The sequence below is a fragment of the Eublepharis macularius genome, chromosome 4 (genome assembly GCF_028583425.1).
Source record: "Eublepharis macularius isolate TG4126 chromosome 4, MPM_Emac_v1.0, whole genome shotgun sequence".
Classification (NCBI taxonomy): domain Eukaryota; kingdom Metazoa; phylum Chordata; class Lepidosauria; order Squamata; family Eublepharidae; genus Eublepharis; species Eublepharis macularius.
In genome coordinates this window covers 68,412,386-68,433,772 of record NC_072793.1, presented here as the reverse complement: position 1 = coordinate 68,433,772, position 21,387 = coordinate 68,412,386, and the positions used below count along the sequence as shown (strand labels likewise).

The 21,387-nt window shown below is 41.8% G+C and overlaps 1 protein-coding gene across 5 annotated transcripts in view; it reads right to left on the bottom strand.

Annotated features, from left to right (window-relative positions):
* FGF1 (fibroblast growth factor 1) overlaps positions 1 to 21,387 on the bottom strand; it is a 66,694-nt gene that overhangs the window by 28,944 nt on the left and 16,363 nt on the right. The window contains exon 1 of one of the 5 annotated variants that reach the window (XM_054977423.1): positions 16,645 to 16,706. The exons of the other annotated variants lie outside the window; for them this stretch is intronic. The gene's annotated coding sequence lies outside the window, so the exon portion shown is untranslated. Of the gene's footprint in view, positions 1 to 16,644; positions 16,707 to 21,387 lie in introns of those variants that run through there. 5 annotated transcript variants of the gene reach the window in all.

Below are 21,387 nucleotides of genomic sequence, written 5' to 3'. Positions count from 1 at the left end.
GAAGGGACATCAAGTCTTGCAGCAGAGAAGCAAGCTGTTAGATCAGAATGCAACGAAGTGTTTGTATTACTAAAGCTGGACTTTATAGCTGTGATGAAATGAGATGCACGCACCCCATTCTTCAGAAAGTTCCATTGCTTGCCAGATTCAAAGAGCAGTTTAGAGATCTGGTACATTTAAAAGGAAAGATTGCACTAGCACACATGCATCTCTTCTGTTTAGAAGCTCTTGTGACAGTTCTCTAAATGTTTCTAACTGGCACAGAGTTTAAAAAGCAGTTTGAGAAAAATGTTATGGGTCATCTTCTGAGAGTTCAACTACTGGAAAAAAATGTGTTTGAAAGCGAAGAGAAGGATTTGCTTGCATCCCCAAGGCTGGTATCAAAGAAGTCTAGCATGATAAATCTGATCATGAAGGTAACAATACTTGCAATAACTTTTTCTGCACCAGCGCCAAAGAAACCCACAGAGACTAGCTTTAAATGTGTTGGTTTCTTCTGGTTTTCTTATAGTAGGTTAGTTCCAAAGATTTGTTCCTAGAAGCCCAAGCGACCCCTTCCCTGATCTTCTTGACAAAACAAAGATCACCACATAAAAGCAAAGGAGTAAATGAAGGGTTTATGATTCTATATGACTGGACAAAATTATAAGTTTGAATCGCCAGTACTTTTAGCCCAGGCCTTCCATCAAAAAATAGTCTGGGTGCTTTTATAATTGAAACCTGTAAATAGATGCACCTTTTCAGCTGTGAAAGTGACTGCTCTGGGAATAGAAAATTGCTCTCTTGACTATATACAGTACTTTACTCCCTCAAATCCAAATTGGCAAAAACAAAACAAAATCCTAAAACAGAAGTGGAAAGTGATCAGAAACATACACTGGAGAGAAGCTGATAATTTGTGTATGTTTATAATCCAGAACTGAATAACTTGGCATAAAGTCAGATCTAATGCTTTAATCATGGTCAAGGATGTGGATCTTTCACTGTGATTCTGGCATTGTAACTTGCCAGGCATATGTTCATACTTTCAACTTTAAGTTGAACTCTGGTTTCACCATCAGTGTTACCCTTCCACTAATAATTCAGGTAGACTGTCTTGAAGGAGTGTGTGTGTGTGTGTGTTACACACATTCATGAAAAGAGTTGCAAAATTACTGGCCGGTGGCGGGCGGTGGGGAGAGGTTATTGGTGATATCGAGTGTACTTGCCAATAGCCGGCTTTTCTCTAATTCAAACAGAACTCTAGTTAAAATTTGCCATACTTTCTCTTAGTGTTCATCACAGGACAAAGAAAAGTACTGAATGCAATGAAAGCGCTTTCCAGTTGGTACCGTTGTTGTATCTGTCACTAAACTGGTGAACAATGAGACTATATTCTCTGAGATGACCGTATCACAATTGAGCCACGGCCATTTAAAGATTAAGCTTGCCCCAATAAAATGGAAGCAGAACACAGTCATTTTTCTGATTGCTACTTCTGTGTATATTGCTGAGAAACAGATGAGCTAAATGTAGGCAGTATTCACAGTTAACAGCATGTGTATGTATTTTCCCACAACCTTGGGACATTTACCCCTTGCTTCAAAATGTATACGAAATGGAATCGACTCTCAGGATTTACTTTATGATAATTTGTGCCCATTAATTTTACCTTGACTATATGAACAAAGTATCACTCTGCAGTTTAATATATTTTATTTGCTGAGCTGAAAAACCCAGTTTACTTCCCACAGTTTAAGGATGATTCACTGCTTGGTTTTCATTACAATTAGATTTTGCTTTTTGTTTCATAATATCTCATTACTTGACAACTCACAGTTGTGTGTGTCGGCTGTCTCTACTGGAACGTGTTGTGTTCAGGTTGACAGCAAGTGATTCAGGAGTTCTTTGGGGTTTGACCTTGAGTAGCTGCATCGTACATACTGATCATCACTTGATATTCCACACACCGAACAGTGAATTTAGAAGGTTGATGTGGATTTTCCGGGCTGTATAGCCGTGGTCTTGGCATTGTAGTTCCTGATGTTTCGCCAGCAGCTGTGGCTGGCATCTTCAGAGGTGTAGCACCTCTGAAGAAGTGAATTAGTAGTGAATTTAGTGAATTTAGAAGTCTAAATAAGCCCTTACTTACTACTTTGATATGTGGGGAGTGCATATGAAACTACCTTATACTGAATCAGACCATCCATCTATCAAAGTCAGTATTGTCTATGCAGACTGGCAATGTCATGTATGTCTGTACCCATTCATCCATGCCAGTTTTGATTCTGATTCTGATGCTTAGTGCAGTTATTGTAAACATGATCCTGATGTAACTCAGTTTCCTTTTGCTAGTGCTCTAACTGTTTCTCAGGCTTTCACAGGTGGTTATCTATTGGACTCACGCTTACTCCAGTGTGTACTTCCTCTCAGACCATGATATGTCTTTCTTCCTAGCAACGCATCGTGATATCACAAATATGTAGAATGTTCTCACAAAGAAAGAGCGGCAAAGGATTGTTTAGAATTGGGAGGGGGAGGAAAAGTGAACTAGAAAAGAGATGTATTTTTCCCATGTTGTCATTCCTGTCCATTTTCTACTGGAGCTGCTTAGATGCTTGTCTTGCTCCCAAGTAGACCTATGGAAAATATCTGATTTCTGAATAAAAGTCATTTAACCAAGGACCTGTGTCTTGCTATAATGATCCAGAGATCTGTCTGCCATATCCTGTCAGGCAGGAGCTCTCTAGGGCCTCAGGCAGACATCTTTCACATCACCTACAACCTGATCTTTAGATGCTGGGGATTGAACCTGAGACTTTTTGCATGCCAAGCAGATTCTCTACCACTGAGCCATGCCTCCTGCCCAAAGTTTGATGTTTTCACAGAGTTTGGTAATTGATGTAGTTTGATATTTCCACAGAGTTTAGTTGTTTGACATCATTGTATCAGATATTTATACACCCAAAGTGGCTTAAAATGTTGTTCTTCCCTCCTACATTTTATCCTCACAAGTCTGAGGTGGGATAGAGAGACTGGCCCAAGGCCTCACAGTGGGCTTCCGGGGTAGAGAGAGGATTCAAGCCTGGGTCTCCCAGATGCTAGTCTATCACCCTCACCTTTACACCACACTGGCTCAAAAAAGATTAGGAGTATGCTGACCTAGACAGCCGGAACAAAGCCTTGGATGGAATGAAGTTTCTCAGTGTGCAAGGTACTCGACAGGGAGTGAGTTCCTTAAAAGGTTCATTGGTATTGTAAGGCAGGTAGAATATGAACAGCTTTCCAGCAGAGGGTGCTCAAGGTTAACTAGGAATGTCTTGTCTGACTACAGCAAAAAATGCAAAGAGATTGCTAGCATAAGAGTTCAAGTGCTGTAGCTGATTGGATAAGGTTCCACCCAGTTTTCCATCTTGTTATACTACAGTACTTAGGCATTACAGGAAGCAAGGAAAAGCCATTTTAGTTGCATAAGTTAATTTCCATTTACTAGTAAACAGCATTGCTAGAATTTTACTGATCAAAGTTGGCACATTCTGACTGTTATGAAGAAAAATATTTGTAAGGAGTCAGTGCATTTTTGTTCTTAAATCAGTATCTTGTCTTTATTTCTGGACTATCATTCTCATTCCTCAAACTATCTGTGCTTCCTTTAAGCAGATATATACTGGGCTGGCTCCAATCATTCCCTTCCAGTGAGTCTTCTTCTGCTCCTAGAAGGTTCCCTCCAATAGAGCAAGGCTCGTTCCTCTGGAGGAAGACTTCTCTCCTTAGAAAAAGAGTAATCAGATCTGGTCACTGTATACTTGCTGTTTCTAAATGGGTAGGATTGTTCCACTTTTCAGCATATTGTTGAGCATCACAATAAAACAGAACATTGTTCTTATTCATTTATTTACTTAATTTATACCCTGCTTTTTGGTTTGGCAAGCCTGGATAAAGATTCAAAGACAAAGGCTGACTCATTCAAGCCTGATATAATTCATGTGGTTCTAAAGCTGACCACACTGAGTAACTGTGGATATATAAATGTATGTAACGCACAGCCATATGAACTTACTTCCTAATACCTAGTTATGCAGCCCAGGACTCTACAGTTAGACAAGTCAGAGTCAAACAAGTCAATTATCATTGAATACCAGGAACCAGCATCTTGCCTCCGGAAAACTAATTACTATTTAATAGTTACTTAGTACCAATAATATGCTGGTGCTGGACAGGCACCATCCTTGATCAGAGAGTTAACAATATTTTCTGTAAACAAGAAGTTGAATGAATCTTGTCTTCTATCACAATCAAACTGGACCAAACAATATTATGTGTGGAAAAAAAGTAAACCAAACTCTTGTCCCAAGAAAGCCCAACTTCTGTAGGGCTCTAAAGCATGCAACTAAGAAAACTTGAATGAATGTATTTTATTTACATAATTTATTCCAGTTGTAAATATCAGTGCTTGTGTGTGTGGGGGGGGTAGGGGGGATTGACAGTTCAAAAGCTCTTGATTAAATTAATTTTGTCTACAAAAAGTGCTGGCCAGACCCAAGTGGCAGGGAATTTTTGAATTAGATTCCAGGCTGAGCCGAAAACTCATGGAATATGTTCAACTCTGTTCCCATGGATATCCAGATGAAGCATTCCTCTGAAACCCTTTACCAGCAATAGCTACCAGAGATGTCTAGCCTATAGCATGCAGATGTACAGATCAAGAGAGCAGGTTCAATAACGTAGATCAGCAATCTGAGATCAGAAAACAAACAACTGGCAAAATGAGGTCAACAGCATATCAGACACTGACTGCCCCCACGTTGTTTATAAATGTAAATCCTCATTGTGCTGATTTTCAAGCTTGAATTCCCAGACATTTTCTCTAGGGTTGTCAGGATGACCTACTTATCAGCAGTCAACATTTCAAGATACTAATCATATTAATACTTTCTGATGCTACAGAGCAATTTGAAGTCTCTACACCAGGAGAACAGGATGTCTGAATTAACTGACAGTTTCCTATAGCATTCAAGAAACATAAGAGACCAATATTTTCCTATACAGTGAGTGCAATAAGTATGTTCTTCTAGAACCCTGTAGAGTGGCCATCATGAGCGTGTACCCTATCTATAGAATCTAAGTTTTCTGAGGGCCAAACTACAAGTGACGAATGACATTTGAACAGCAAGTGTATTCCTCCCTGTTCACTTGCCCTCCACTTGCTTTCCACTCAATCCGCTTGCCGTTCAAGTGTCATTCGTCACTTGTAGCTTGGCCCTAGACATGGGCACAAACAGCATTATGAACAGAAACAACCAACGAACAGCCTAATCTGCTGTTCTCGAACAAGCTGTTCGTGAGGCCCCATCCTAAACGAACAGGTGGTCATTAAAAGTCTTGTTCATTGCCTTCTGCAGCTATTTGGCAAGCCTTCTGGCTCTCCTTCTGGCTTTAACCCTTCAAAGTACTTCCAGCAGAGAGTCCCGTTTTTGCCACTGTGAAGAGAAAATGACAGCCAACGGAGAGGCCCGTGGATCATGCCTTTTCCAGAGTGCAATCTCTCTGAAACTTGGGGAGGGGGGCTTCAGAGGACAGTGAGGACTATGTCCCCTGCAAATTTGGTGGGTATTGGACATTGGAAAGGTCAGTTTGTGGGGTGTTTAAAGGGCCCTGCCCCTTGCACGTGGCAGGAAAGGGCCCTTTAAACTATCAGCTAGCAGTGGCAGGGGGGAATCCCTCCTGCTGCCTGCCAGTTTAAAGGGATCTTTAAAGGGCCAGGTAAGTGGGTTTGAGGGGAGGGGGGCTAAGTGGGGGGATTGGGGTGGATTCTGGCCCCCATGAACAATGAACAACGAACATGTCCGGGAACAGTTCATGTTCGTCCATGTTTGTTGTTCGTGGATGGCACCGAGCGACGAACAGGGTGTTCGGGTTTTTTTTCCATCCATGCCCATGTCTACTTGGCCCTCAGTGTAAGATAGAAGGTTCTCAAACCAGGAATCCTGGCAAACAGAAACAGGTGCCTTACTCCCAGCACAACCATTGTAACTTGCAGAAGAAGGAACTGTTGACTTGCTCTCTGCTGCACTTAGACACCATCAATACTATAGATAGGAGGCAGTATCAAAACTTCTACCAGCTCTGGGGCTATCAAATCACACCAGAGGCCAATATGGCTTCATCGGACTCCCAAACCCTAAGACTTGAGGTTGGTTTTTCAAGACAGCCAGTGGAGTGCTATGGTTAGTCTGTTGGACTAGGATCTTGAGGACCCAAGTTCAAATCCTTTCTCTTCAATGAAGCTTGCTAGTTGACTTTGGGCCAGTCACTCTCCCCCCAAGCTATCTCACAGGGTTGAGGTTGAAGGAAGAGAGAATAATGTGCTCTTTGAGCTCCTTTGAAAATGGGTAGGATAAGCAAGTATGAAATGAACAAGCAAGCAACTTTGTCCTTGAGTCCAGATCAACCCCCTCCCTGCCTGGTCAGTTCTGCTTTGCCTCAAGACCACCTGACAATGAGTTCTCTCCTTGGATGTTCTCCTCCTCCTGCAGGTAGATCAGCTGAATGTGCAACTCAAGCCAACAAAAATTACATCTGCAACAGCTGTCAGAGAGAGACTTGTATATGATAATGCTCACTTGAATTGTCGCACCTTCAAACGGTGCTGCATTCTGGTGGAAAATGTCCAGAGTAACTAAAATGAGACTCATCATGACAAGAAAAGCCATTTCATCCCATTATACTACAGAGGTGAGAAAATAACTAACCAGATTTGCGCTTTAACATAGAAATCCTGCTAAGCGAACACTCGTCTGTACTATAACATTCCAAGAAATCTTTATTTCTACAAATGATCAGTTTCCAAGGTGTATATTTCATTTATTAAAGTCTCTTTATTACATCTGGTATGAATGGACCTGCAGGCTCTCAAAATATATAACATGCTAGAAGGATGCCAGAGCCAGAAGAAAACAGCTTTCTCCCAATATGCTTGTTTTCCACCCAATGGAAACAAAACAGTATTATCAGCTGCTATAGCACATGTTTCCTGTGAATTTATTCTACATAATAAACGGCAACTTTTGTAATCATTTGTTTTACATTGTGATTTTTTTAAAATATAAAAAATCTTGAGCAAGTCAAGTTTTATTCCAAATTCAAAATACGTATGTATTTTGTTTTTTGAAAGATCCCAGATATTTAAGTGTAGCTATGGCTGACCTAAGTCTCCCATGTTCTGTTAATAACATCCAATATAAGAAACATGTGAGGTGACATCAGTGAAACCAATGCTTCCCTATTCTGTCTAAACAACTAGCAAAAATGGGAGCACAGGAAGGAAATACTGACCAGGAGGATGTCATATCACACATTTCTTACATAACTGGAGAGGTAGAGGAGAGAAAAGACTGGTGGCAACTAGAAGTGTACATTTAAAAAATTGTATTTTCTGCTTCAGACTTCAGGAAGGGGGTGTTCAATGATTGCTTATTTCTGGACAGGATATTACTGGTTCAGGAGTAGAGATGGGCACGAACCAGAAAAAAGCCGAACCGTGCGGTTTGTGGTTTGTCGCATTTCACAAACCATGAACCATGAACTTTCACAAACCTGCCATGGTTCGCGAACCAGTTTGTTTGGTTCGTGAAAACATCACATCTGGGTCAGCAAATCGTCACTTTCAGGCCAGCAGAAGGCCACTTCCGGGTCAGCAGAAGGTCTGCAGAAAGTCCATCCTCTGTTGCCTAGGAAACTGATTGATCAGCACCAGGCTGTCTGCAGTGACAAACCAAAAAACGAACCAAATGAATCAGCCTAAAAGTTCATGGCGGTTCATCAGAAATGGCCTCTTTTGATTCATATTTCGGTTTGTGCCCATCTCTATTCAGGAGTCAAATCCATATGATTTTTCTTTGGGATCATTATTTTCAACAAGGAACCTATTCAAGGGTCTGGCTTGCTGTTTGTAAAGATAATGGTGCCAAATTTGCCCAGAACACAGTCCTCCCTCTAATCTTAAGACTTCACAAGTTGCAAGCAGATTGAACCGGGTTGATTTTAAGACCCCCAAAGTAGATCCCTCTCTGTGCTGCCACACTTCGCTTTCTACTGATTTCTAAAATGGTGGAAGCCTAGCAAGAGAATCTGAGATGGGCCTCAGCGTTGTTGTTTTTTTTAAAAACCCTATCTGCAGTCATTGCATTTTCCTACTCTTTCAATAAAAAAACCTTTTACCTTTCTGCTGGAAACTCTTCATTTGCTACGCTTCCTTGTTGTGGTCTATTTAACAAAGTGAGGAAGGGGATCGGCAGCTTTTCCATTATTCCCTAAGAGGAACTTATTTGGGGGAGGCTGTAGTCATTATTTTTCAACCAAATACTAACAAAATTGCACTGGAGCTTCTTCTCTCTGTACACCAACCCCGCCCCCAAGTTTCAAACAAATGGACAAAGGGTTTAAATTGTACAACCTCTTAACAAGGTTGCCTCAGCACTGAGTACTGGCACCTTTGGAGGCAGTGGCGTAGTGTGGGTTAGCGGCACCCAGGGCAGGAGGTGGTGCCCATGCCCCCATGCATGCACACAAAGTGCGCGCTCTGGGCCCTGCATGATGCAGGGGCACACCACTGCCCATGCAAGAGAGCTTCTGTGGCTTGCCACATCTGCCCACACCACTGCTGGGTGCCAAGCTGATGGCGGTGGTGCAGGCCGCTGCAGTGAGGAGGTAAGGGGCGGGGAGACAAGTGCGGCCTGAACCGTGGGAGCACTCTGGGGGAGCTGGGAGGCAGCCCCTCAAAATTTTCCCCCTTGGTCGGCTGCCCCCTGCCCCTCCCCATGCTACACCACTGTTTGGAGGGGTCTTTCTCAAGTCCTAATGTGTGGAATTTGTGGAAGCTCATTATATGAGTACCGGCACCTCTTTTTTTTCTTTTATAAAAAAACTCCTACAGGGCAGTGAGTTCAACGAATGCTCATATTCCTGGATATGACTTCAGATTTCTGCCTTTCTTTTGAAACAGTTGGTGTCATTCCTGATCCTGGGGAACTGCCTGAAATGTTGATGATGTTAGTCATTATTTCAAAGAAGCATGACAGCAGGGCCTCAGTTCTTGGAATATGCTTAGCCTTAACATGGACAACATATACAAATTTTATCAGCTTTTATGGATTTTCTTGTTCTTGCTCTGCTTTTTCAAGTGAACTTACACAATGCCGGTATTTACTGGACAGTGTGCTTTGTTGCCTTTTTTCCAATTAACATAATTATCTCGGGGCTTCATTAAAAGATGTTGAGTAGAAGAGATTCTGTGACACTTTTTACAGTTGGATCCACAACTTTTTTGTGGAAGAGGGATAGATGGTTAGAGCAATAGTGAGCACACAAAGCAATTTCCTCCATTATTGTAATGTGGCTTAAAAGGGATCCTGAGAAATATGCCAGTTCTCTTGCCAATCACAACAAGGCCTGTCTTAAATTAGCAAAATGGTATATTTAGCTTAATAGCAGGAACAGGTTGAAACAGAAATATCATTGCTGGCTACTCATGTAGATAACAGACGTGGCTATTTTGGGGAGCTTCCTGCTCCTAAAACATATTATAATTGTTTATATTAATATGAGACCAAAGTTGCTTGAGGATTGGGAGTAGTGTTGACTGTTGTCCTTTGGATTAAGGGCTTTTGTAATAGAATGGGAGTTGATGTAGTTTTCTTGAAGAAGCTGCCAATTTATCATCTGGCAGAAATAACAGATTTGTAGAAGTTCAGGTACCTACACAAAGTACATTTTTTAAAATCACACCATTAGCTAACATGAACGTATGAAGCACAACTCCCCACCCAAAAAATACAATTCTGAGAACTTCTGAAGAGTGTCTAAAACAGATACCTGAACAATCTGCTTCTTTGGTTATTGCGGTCCTTAAGTGGTGTAAATAGATGTGGTACCATTAGACGGACAATATAAATGGAAGAACAAAAAACTCTCAGAGAAGATGTCCATAAACAGCACAAAACATACTTCTTTGCTGCCCCTGCTCCCCACTGGAACATCATAAAAATGAACATTACCTAAACTCGACTCATGCTATATGTCTAAGTTGCTGCATATACCATAAAAAACATTCCTCATTTAAAATACTTTGCAAGAGCTATCCACAGTTATCACTGGCTAACTGTATTACCAAGGAACAATTTGCAAATATGAATGGGCCATCACTGGTAGAACTTTTTTCAGTTTCCCATAGCAACCCAAACCCCATGCTTTTAAATGGTAGCTATTCACCCGTTCAGCAGACAGTCTTGAAACGTCTAGTGATTGAGTTATATACATGTTTGTGTGATCCTGAAGTTACATTCTAAGTGCCACTTTGCACAAAATGCTATCCCTTTTCAGATGTCTAATTTTGAGACTCCAGTTGCATATAATGGGAGTGTATGGTGCTAATGACCCTCCTGATACATGTGGTAGCCATTTTCTGTGAATAGGGCAACATGCATATCTTTCCAAGAGCATACAGTAGAAACAAACACATACCCTCAAAACAAACAAACACATACCCTCAAAAATCCAGCATTCTGTCCACATATACCAAAGTTGGAATGTACACATTACCCTATTCACATAAAATGGTGACTGCATATATGGGGAGGGTCATGGGTTGCACTCAATCCCATTACATATGGTTGGCACATTAAAATTCAATGTCTGTAAAGGGCTAATTTCTCATAGGTATATAAATTCTTTAGGTAAACAGCACATAAACTGCCATGTGTGATGAGCACATGGCATCTTAGGAAAATTATTTCCTTGAAGGGATTGTATATAAAGCAGCCCAACCTCTACCAAGTAAAAAAAGCTTGCACCAACAAGGCCACTGTGTTGCCTATATCCTAAAACATTTTGTTTGCTCTGAGATATGAATGACATCCATCCTTATCTGCATGTGAATTTGTGTGTTCTTACGCGCATAAAAATACATTTAAAGCCAAATGAAGACAAATAAAATCCTGAAGCCTACCCATACTTGTTCATCCATGTCTCACACATTCCTTTCTTCTGCTGCTTTATATGTTTATAATGATTCGTTTTTACTTCCTGCTGTTAGAGGTATTTCCAATCCCTTGTTTAGCAAGCTGTGTTCTGAATTCGATATGTAGCATCAGAAAAACTCTTCTTTCCTGCCTCCAACAGTTCTTTCAAACTCTCTTTTAGCCCCAGGAGAATGTCACTCTGCTATTCTTACCTATATAGTCACAGCTTACATCAGCAGTGATCTTATCCATGGTTAATACTAACCAGGGTTTGCTATAGGTAAGGATAGTATCATTGTAAACTATGGCCAAAGTTACCAGAGTGATGGAGATATGTATGTACAAAGGTGAAAAAGGGTTATGGTGAGACATTTGATCCGGCAATCCACTCAGTTTACTCTACTGAAGGAACTGTGAAGGAACCCTGTTGAGAGATAACAGCAATCCGTGATTTGTCATGACGGGAGTGAACTTTGGAAGCACTTGAACTCTTGTGCTTTCCCTGTTCCTGCCTCCCTCCCCTTACATGCTGCTGAGATCTTGGAGTGTTCCTGGTTCCCATAAGTCATTGTGACATCTGAACTGGATGACATGGCAAACTTGTTTTAATTACAGATGGTCTGTCCAATTTGGATGTCATGACAAGTTATGGTTTGTTGGGAACCAGGAAACATTGATTTAAAATGAAGTGATTTACTACATTTGATCTTAGTCAAAAGGCCAAAAAATCTTTCTGGAAGATGGTGTCAGACTGTTTAACATATGGAACTGCAGTTTTAATTGCACCTATCTCTGAGATGTTTCTCCTGACTGATGTAGGAAGAATCTCAAGTTTTAAAAAGAATTTCTATCGTATGATTTCTCTGTAGCATATTTTGTTTTGCCTGCCATTGGAAAAGAAATCTTCTCTAAATAAACAAGAATGGTTGGACAAATGTAAAGATTATTTTTGTATGGTCAAATCGACTTACCTTATGAAAGCTAAAAGTTTTACTGACATAGAATGTTGGAATCAAGCTGTGGCACCAATGGACAATATTGATTCTGTATTACATTTGATTTTACTAAGATTTAATGTTATATATTATATTTGAGTTATTTTTGTTTTCTATGTATTTCTGTATTTAATAGAATAAAAATAAACTCAATAAATCTTTAATAGAATAAAAATAAACTAAATAAATCTTTAATAGAATAAAAATAAACTAAATAAATCAAAGTGATTTAAAACACCAAGAATAAAGTACTAATTTAACAGTGCAATCCTAAACAGAGCTACTCCAGTCTAAGCCCATTGTTTTCTATGGGCTTAGACTCGAGTAACTCTGCTTAGGATTGCTCTGTAAAACACCTAAAGTTTTCAATATTGTTTAGATGCCTCCTAGACAAAAGTGTGTCATATTTCATTGCCGTAACCAATGGTTCGTGAAGCAGGGCAGGTTCGTGAAAGTTCATGGTTTGTGGTTCGTGAAATTAGACGAACCACGAACTACACGGTTCGTTTTTTTCTAATTTGTAGTACAAAAAAAGACATGCTTAATGCACAGCTTGGTTTTAATTAGCTTGATTCATCAGATTTCTCTGGGGGGGGGAAGGGGTGGGGAGAACCATTCACCTATGTTTTTTCCCCCTCCAGCCTGCCACTGTTTCAAAATAGTGTTTCCTATAAAGAAAAGTGCCCAGTTTCCTGGGGGTAAAGTGTGGATGACTGGGGAAACCAATGGCAAACTACCCCATAACAAAAGTCTGCCAACAAAATGTTGTGATGCGACATCCCCCGATGGGTCAGTAATGACGCGATGCTTGCACCTTTACCTTTTTATAAAGAAGAGTGGGTGATCCTTCCTCCCACCCTGCTCTGTTGAATCGAAAGCAAACCAGGCAGGGGGAGGGAAGCTGCTTGGGGCAAGCAGCCTTTGTACAGCTCCTCTGCTTTAGACAGCCCCACCAATGATTGATAACAGGGAGTTATGGTGCAAGCCTGGCTTTCTCGGACACTGAGGGTAGAGGGAGCGAGACAAGAAACAGAGCTGCCAAGCTAACCAGCAGCAGGAGAGCAGAGGGAAGGAGAGCCTGCAACAAGCAATTTAAATGAAATAGGTGAGCAAAATAACAGCCTTTCACAGGCTTCCTTTGGAAAGAGCTGGTTCCAAGCTTACATATCAAAAGTGCGATATAGCGTAAATCTGAATACAGGTTTAAAAAACAAAACCAGAAATGGACGTGAATGTGCTTTCATCAGCCGTTATGCAAGCTCATCGACCACCCATTATAGCACTTTTTCTGCGGCATGTGAACTTCTGAAAGTGCAACACAGATACAAAAGTCAAGACATTTGACCCTGTATGTGAACACTGCATCATAAAAGCAGGATCGGAAATGGCGTGATACAAGCACAAAAATAAGGTAGTGAGGAAATGGCCAGAGTTACTCCAGTCAAATCCTACTGAAAACAACTAGATTAACTGTGCATAGGATTGCGCTATTACAACTGCTTAAGTTTGTAATTTTAGTTTCCTACATATTTAACAATATTTTTATTATTTTAGAAAACAATGTATGATGCATTGCTTTTTATAAATGTAATTCCCATGACCTTATGTATGGTTTCTTTTGTAACCTGCAGCCGTGACAGTATTTTGGGCACAGGTGCAAGTTAGAATCCATACTGGAAGATGCTCCTTCTTTACTAAGATGCCCTTTCACCTTTGACTGCTGTCTTGTCCCACCCTTGGTTTCTTCCATACAGAGCTTTTTGTTCCCATTTGGGGAAGGGGTGTTGGAACATCCACATGCTTCCACCTTTGATTTGTCCAGCTTCTGGGTCTTCTCCTGCTCTGCTCCATTCTTTTCAGAATGTGTTTTGCTATGAACTTTCCTGAAAGACTGCAGTCAAAGTGCATTTACATGCCAAGTTCACAGGAAAGTGCACACTTTCAAGCCTTCCACCCACATGCGTGACATTTTATTAGCATCGTCTCCTTGCACCTACTATTTTCTCCTGTGCTATCAGAACAATTTCTTCTGATTTAAAAAAAAATCAGTAATAATCAATAAGTAATCAGTAACCAGTTAAAAAATTAATGATATTATGGAGATATAGCAACTATCATTTTTAAACAGTCAGCAAAAAGCTCCCTGGTTGCCCAGTGGGAGGGAATGGCAGGTGCAAAGGAATGACCAGAAAAGTATAGAGAATGCAGCACTGTGAATATTCCATTGTCACTGTGCATTTGTAGATGGAATGATTCAGTTGTGATCAGGGCTTTTTTTCTGGGGAAAGAGGTGGTGGAACTCAGCGGGTTGCCCTCGGAGAAAATGGTCACATGGCTGGTGGTCCCGCCCCCTGATCTCCAGACAGAGGGGAGTTTAGATTGCCCTCCACTCTGCTCCAGTGGCACGGAGGGCAATCTAAACTCCCCTCTGTCTGGAGATCAGGGGGCGGGGCCACCAGCCATGTGACCATTTTCAAGAGGTTCCGGAACTCCATTCCCCCGCGTTCCTGCTGAAAAAAAGCCCTGGTTGTAATTGTGGGTATCTCATCACATGAAGCTGCCTTCTACTGAATCAGATCATTGGTCCAAAAAGGTCAGTATTGTCTTCTTAAACCTGCAGCGGCTCTCCAGGGTCTCTGGTTGAGGTCTTTCATGTCACCTACTACCTGATCCTTTTAACTGGAGATGCCAGGGACTGAACCTTGGGCCTTCTGTATTCAAAGCTATCACTGAGCCACAGCCTGATGGGGAAGCATTCCCTAGTGGAAGCAACCCTATTTCCAGTTCCTAAACATAAATAATCTCAAATGAGCTGAAGGTTTGGTAGTAAGTAGCAGACGGATCAGGAGTAAAAACTCATCAAGATGGATAAGTAGGCAACACCTGTGGTGACTTGGCAGTCACTGATCCCCAGAATCAAGCCATGAGGTTAGTTTATGAACAATTGTGTTCCTTAACGAATAATAAAAATGTATTTTGTAGTTTTTTTAAACAAAGAGCTTTCCTTACATTCATAACCAGTTCATAAATTCAGAAGAGAGTGTGTTTGCCTGAGTTTAGATTTAACTTAAAAACATTATTTTAAAAAGAGAAACTTAGTATAGCTGGTACTTAATTTTTAAAAAATTCTTTAAAAACATTTAAAAACCCAATTTTAATGCACAGTGTCAGGATGTCTTCTTTGCAGAGGAGATTCAACATTTGTTCCCATAATGACAAACCATTATTTGGTTTCTCTGTTATAGTTACTACACTTTTTAAAAATTCTCTGTGCTTCCACTGTTTTCAACAATTGTGGCTATGGCTGTCAATTTATGACTACATTCTTTTTCGAGATTGTGTCCTTTTACACATGGGAAACTGCATACCAAATTTTAGGCAGATAGGAGAAAACACTCTTTTCTATTTCCATCCAATTGGGATTAAATCTTAGAAATTGTAAGGAATCTTCCCTGCTAAATTTTGGACAGATAAGAGAAAGCATCCTATTTAATAGGCAAGTAACATTTCCCCTCACAGTGCCACAAAGGGCATTTGCCAACCCCAGAAGGCACAGAAGGGCAGAACAGGCAATGAAGTAATTTAGCACCCCAAGACACCAAAAGTTTCATAGAGAGGGCATAGTCAGCCCTTGGGAGCCCCAAGATAGGCCTACAGAGATACAGGGCAGAAGATGTCGCTTAAAGTCAAAACAGATGAGACACCTGATGTGTGGAGGACACTCGTCAGTTTCCCACAAGGGTCCACGGGAAGTGTAGTGAGAAAGAACCTCTGCCAGCCAAGCCCCTCCTGCTTGAGGCTTCAGCAGCTTGAGGCAGAGAAAGGGAAGCGGCGGCCGCAGTTCAGCTGGGCTCAGAGGTGGCATCCACTGCTTCCAATTGCATCCTTTGCTCTCCTAAATGCATTTGGCAGCCAGAAGGAGCTGAGCACACTGATGGCAGCAAGAGGGACAAGGTGGTGGGACCTGGGGTGCGCCTTTGCACTGAGGGGCTGGGAGCTGATCGGGAGCTGGAGAATGATTCACAGGCACTGAGCGGGGGAAGAGCTGAGTGTGCCCACCCCATCCTTGCTTTTCTGTGGCTGCGGGCGGTGGGATGATGGATGGCGGAAGCACAGTGAGCCAATGTGGGTCTCGTGCCTTGTGTGCCTGGCTGAGGCACTCCTGTCACTGGGGCACAATTGAAAGCAGCGCACACTGTCTCCTAGCTCAGCTGCCCCCCTTCCCGTTCTCTGTCTCGAGTCCCGAGCCAGAGGGGCTCAGCTGCTTCTTGCAGGCAAGGAGGCTGTGGAGTGCTTTTAGGGGAGCAAGGGAAGCTGGTGGCAGCGAGAGAGAGCTTGCCCTCTTCTCCCTGGCAGAGGTTCTTTCTCACTACACTTCCCGTGGACCCTTGCAGGAAACTGACGAGTGTCCTCCATGCAGCAGGAATCTCGTCTGTTTTGGCTCTCTCGTTATCTGCTAATTCACTCTCTCCTTTCTCCATCTCCCTTTACTTGTGCTCTCCAAACTGAAACAGCATTGGCAAGTTTCTAATTAACTAATGTTAATAAGGATTAAATATTGTTTCTAACTATTTCTGAAGATTGATTTTTTTAAAAAAATTCATTCAGTATAACGGCTGTATTAAATAGTAGTTCAAGTTTTGATTAATTACCTCCATATAGGAAAAGTGATGATAGCTTCACATATACGCTGTCTCCAGTTACTGAGGGTTTTATACATCAAACTTGCTGGAGACTTGAATTATGCTTGGAAAACAATGGAGAATGAGTGTGGTTGCTGAAGCACTGACATCATGCACTCCTCATCATGACTCACCCCTCTGAAGAGGCTGGGTGACAGACACTTCCAAGCAGTCATCAAGGGCAACACCATTTAATATCTACAGGAACAGTAGGCAAGGCGCTATAACTGAAGCATGTTGGGCCAAACTCAGGCCTATTCAGGCTCACAAATACCAGTTACTTAGAGGAAGTACTTGGGATAATTAAGGAGCACAACAGTGACTAACACCTACAATTTCAACATCTCTAATTCCAGGTCTTACACATAGATCAAAAGAAACAATGGGCACAATGCGTAATGAGTTTTACTATGCAAGTTGAAAATAAAATTCTTACCTTAAGGCAGAAACATGAACAGATAATTTTTCCATAATTCTTTATTTAAAGGGCTAGCCCAACAACTAGGCATACCTAAGAAATCATCTATCCATGCCATAGGTGATCCATGCCCCCTAGGCAATGATCTATCCAGATGGAGGGGTGCCCAGCCTGCCCACCTGCAGCATTGTGAGGTCTGCTGCAGCTTGGGGCAGGAGCCCCAGAAGGTGCTGCAGGCACACTGACACATCCAGGCAGTGGGTGGTTAGGGCTTCCCTCTGTTGCCGTGTCCAAGAGCATTGGCAGCATTGCACTTAGTAAGTGGTGGCCTTGAGCACCACCACGCCAATGCCTAGGTGGCATATGGAACCTTTCTCCATTGGTGCCAAGGCTTAGCAGCAAGCCCCAGCCCCAGCCTCAATGAGGGCTAGGTATGCTAATGCTGAGTTGGGAAATTCCTGGAGTTTTGGGGCTGGAACCTGAAGACAGTAGAGTTTGAGGAAAGGAAGGACCTAGGTAGAGTATAATGCCATATAGACCAGCCTCTAAAGGAGATCCCTAGGCCCTCCCTGGAGGCTGGCAACCCTAGTGAGGGCAGCCTGGGTGGGGTTAGCTTCCTTGCAGCGTAGGCAGTGTTGGGGGTGGGGCAGGGCAAGGGAGAAGTCTAAACTCCTAGGACTACGAAAATTCTTGGGCTGGCCCTGCATTTTTTTTGCCTTTTCCTAGACCTACATATCAAACATGATATATTATCAAGCCAATTAAATGTCCATTCTGTGATTTAGTTTGCTTTTCACACTATATGAAAGTGCTGATCTGATTCCCCATCACTGACCGAGGGATCAGATACTTCCTGCACAGGCCTCCACTTGAGATGGATGACATTAAGAAACCTTTGAAGAAAGTAACTAAAGGGGTTTAGGAGAGCATAAGAGCAACGGATGGAAATGTATTCTTCACAACATTTCCCACATTCCATATAGTTAAATTTAAAAATGAATTCTCCATTGTAATGCAAATAACATTTAAAATTCCTACAACTTTGATTATTTTCTGTAGGCCTCTAACAATTAGGCCAAAACTCATTCCCTTTTATTTAGCCCATATTTTGAGTTTACGGAATCCCTGTACTTTTGCGATAATCCTCAATTCTCACTTTTATTCTGAAACGGAGCTTATTCTGTGTGTCTGTCTGGAGAAAGCAAAAACAACTAACATGTAAATGACAGCACAAACAGTGCATTCAAAAACAAAATCTGTTCATTCCTCCAAGACCTGATCAGTAATGCTCTTTTGATTCAATGCTAAAAAAACAAACAAAAACCCCCCAGCCACACGGCTGGACGAAAAGCTGCTCCTTGAGTGGCGTGCTCACATGGGAAAGGTCACAAAGGAGCAGTGAACTCACATGAGAGTTCCACTTCCTTTGCAAAAACTGGAATGGAAATAGCAATCTTACTTGATTTTGTAGCTAGGAGCCTTCCAGAGAAATCAACAGACTGCTTGAACTGAATGAAGATGCAGGAAACTATGAGGGAGAAATTTTGCAGATCAGGAGGGCTGAGGTGTAACTAAGAGCCAAACTACAAAAGACAAATTATATGCATAGACAAGCGAACACACTTACATGTGTTTCCCTGTGGCTTTCCTGTTCACTCGCAAACCGCAGTCACACTGAACTCGATCTGCACTTGATCCTGTGCTTGGACTGGCATGTGTTTCTTCCCCATACCTCCCAGATGAGAGATGGTATCCCATGATGCACCTTCTCTTTGCTTATGCTCAAACCTTCCTCTGTAGCTTTTCTGAGAGGGAGACTTGTTTACTCAATTGGAGATATTAGGGGGAAAAAACCTGCCAAGTTTCCAGGGGGAGGGGGGGCTAAAAATGGGGGTTCCACACCTCTGTTGAGATCTTGCAGCTTGGCCCGCCAGGAAGGGGGGACATCTATGCAAAGGGGGTGGGTGGGCAATCCCCACTTCAGGAACTGCAGCAGCATTTCTTGCTGTCAGCCAGAATAAATTCTTTCCCTCCTATTTGTCCCCAGCCACTCCGATCTCCATTATTTCCTATGGATAAATCTATGGGGGCTGTACAGGGGAATGGGGGTGGCATTTTGCAAAAGAAATCTACAAAATTTTCAGGGGACCTACTGCTAACTGTCCTTTAAAGATCTCCCAAGTTTCAGAGAGACTTCTCTAGAAAAAACATTTGGATATCCAAATTACCCCATAAGATGGTATCACTCAGGGCCAAAGTAGATGTTACATCATAGACATGTACATTGGTTTTGCACTTTTAAAAATGTTCACAGAAGGCTGCAATCAGAAGCTGAAGGATGGGAGAGCTGGGCTGCCTAATTCTTTCCCTTATTTTCCCCCTTCAAAATCTCCCCAACTGCTTTTCCAGAAAGAAAAAAAAGATACATACCAGAAATACCTCTGAGGGACAATTATGAGTGAAAAATGAATAGAGGGGAAAGGGTTAAATAACCTCCCATGCCTTTTTTTAAACAAATAATCATAATGGGAGACTGTTCCATTGATCTGTACTGTCATGTATACTTAGCCCTCAATAGTAACATTTTCCAATCCCCGTTGACCTGATAAATACACTATAATCACCCATCTCCAGGAACTCTTTATCTGAAAGTATTTGTGAGGCCTTATTATGATTATTTTCCTGGAAAAGTAATCTACCTGAAAGTGTTAGATAATGGGCACTCTGTTGCAGGTACACAATGATACTCATGGGCACATCAGTCAGGATAGGCCTGCAAAGTAATGTCAGCAGCACAGAGCTGGAAACAGGGCTTGGTTTTAGCAGTATAGATACATGAACAAATTGCATTAATTCAACAGGCAGTTTTGCCCCCAAACAAAGAGATGGACTGAGTCAGATGTGGGAGAGAAGGGGGAATCTGATTAAATACACCCTATTGCATACAGACAATGCTATTAATAACAAATGCCATAATCCTTTTTCAAATAGTGCATTCAAAAATGAAATCTGTTTATCCCTCCAAGCCCTGGTTAGTAATTCCCTGAGCTACTAAACAATTGGGATGAGCTTGCACCCTCGCTGTACTGGAAACTTCTCATCTTGTATACGTGAACCTGAATATGCATCCTCCAAAAAATGAGGGATAAGGGCTGTAGAATACAGAGAAGGCAACTGATCTCTGCCATCACGTTCTTAAAAAGGCATTCTGGTGATGTCTGCTAATAATAATATGGACTGTAAATTATCTTGACAAGAAAAACAAATAGCAGACACTAAGACTACCAGAATCATAAGGATATCTATTCAACATTTAAACTGATCTCTTTGAACTGTCCCTGTTCAGAGAAATCATCATACCCCAACAGATGCCAGCATGTACAGACCATGCAGATCATCTGGACCCCACTGAATTTGTTAGATTTACCTGGTGAGAGGATGCCCATCCCTCTGTGGGGCCACTAGTTGCATGAAATATACACAGCTAGAGTTGCCAGGGGTGGGTGGGTCCATAACATGGCCCTCTGTTCAGGATAAACATGTAATTCATTAAGTCTACTAGACAATAAGGCAAAAGTAAGACAACAAGCACCCTAATCAGCATTTTGCTCAAAATTAATTACCTCCATGAATTGGGATATTGGCTGTGTTAGTCTATGAACACACATAAATGTGACAAGCCAGATGCAATGGAATTAAGAGTGGGGGGGATGCCTTCTGGTACTCTGCAAGAGAGACAACATTTACTATATGATTGACTCAACAATGGCTATTCTCAGTTAAAATTCGGAAGACAGGAAAATCTACCAAAGAAGATTGCAATGGTTAGAGGAAAACAGAGCTTCCGTTCATGGACTGGATCGACAATATAATGCAGATCTTTGTTTTTCATTACATTGTACTGTTTGAAAGAGCCTAACTAGTTAGGCACTTAGAAAGTTACCCATCTCTCAGCATTTTGGAATGCCTGGATTCTAAATTAGGGAGGGGAATAGGAAAAGACCCAGCCAGCTCAAAAACACTATTGGAGAGGCCCAGAATTGTTCATCTGCGTTTACACTGATTCTTCTTACAGTTCTAGCTAGTCACAGAAAAGATTATCCTGTGGGAATGCTATTGAAGAGAATACAAACGCAACTGCAACATCACAGAATGGCTTCATCCTGCTTTCCTGAACAAAATTCTGTTTATTGTCGAAGGCTTTCACAGCCAGAGAAAGATGGTTGTTGTGGGTTTTCCGGGCTGTATAGCCGTGGTCTTGGCATTGCAGTTCCTGATGTTTCGCCAGTAGCTGT